The sequence below is a fragment of the Seriola lalandi genome, unplaced genomic scaffold (assembly GCF_002814215.2).
Source record: "Seriola lalandi dorsalis isolate HSWRI2012SDOR001 ecotype SW California unplaced genomic scaffold, Sedor1 jcf7180002054907, whole genome shotgun sequence".
NCBI lineage: Eukaryota > Metazoa > Chordata > Actinopteri > Carangiformes > Carangidae > Seriola > Seriola lalandi.
In genome coordinates, this window is record NW_019525459.1 from 104,245 (window position 1) to 105,160 (window position 916).

The 916-nt window shown below is 32.9% G+C and overlaps 1 protein-coding gene across 1 annotated transcript in view; it reads right to left on the reverse strand.

Moving 5' to 3' along the window:
• Positions 1-916, reverse strand: part of emx3 (empty spiracles homeobox 3) — a 16,619-nt gene that overhangs the window by 3,883 nt on the left and 11,820 nt on the right. The gene's annotated exons all lie outside the window — the stretch shown is intronic.

A 916-nucleotide genomic window follows, 5' to 3' on the forward strand; every position in this document is an offset into this window, starting at 1 on the left:
TGTGTGTGTGTGTGTGTGTGTGTGTGTGAGACTGACTCAGCATCGTGTCGCTGCTGCATCAACTCGTACAGGAATATAATATATGACATATATGTCCCTATAAGGGAATATATTATTATCACATATATACATCCTCTCCTCCAGTGAAATTTGTTAAAAACATCTGATGATTTGTGATGATTTTAAATAGAACACACACATTTTCTATGTAAAAATCAATCATGTGTTAAGGTTATATATTTAATTAAAACAACATAAAAACTCTATATGTTTATATATTTTTCTATTCATTTCTTCTTTCACAGGCTTTGGGATGGATAGTTTTCATTTTTACATGTAAGATATAAGATAAAAATGTTTATTTCATATATGTATATAATATATACATATATAAATGTATAATTCAATATATGTACACATATTATATTTGGGTGAAGGATGAACTTGAGCTGGAGCCAAACATAACCTCTACACAAACATGGTTCACTGTCGATAAAGTTTCATTATATTAATTAGTCACAGGAGTTTTTACATCTGTTGCTCCACGACATTAATCTGACGAGAATCTGCACAAATAAAATGTAAAACATCATAAAAAACACGAGTTAAAAACGTCTTGAAGGTTAAAGCGTCAATAATTTAAATATGAAGATATTTTGATTTTAAAGTTGAAATTTTCCTGCTGAAATCTTCACATAGAGGCTGAACACGTGTTTCTCCTCTGTGGTTCTGCTGATTTGATTTGTTCTCGCAGCTGAAACAAACTGAAGCTCATTTGTTTACCAGACGTGTCGACGTGGCGTTCACCAAATCCCGTACGTTGTGTTTCTTTGTGTCGCCGCTTTCGCTCCGAACCCACATTCCACATCTGCTCCATATTTCTGACCGTTTATTGAAATCGCACGTAAATTTTTCA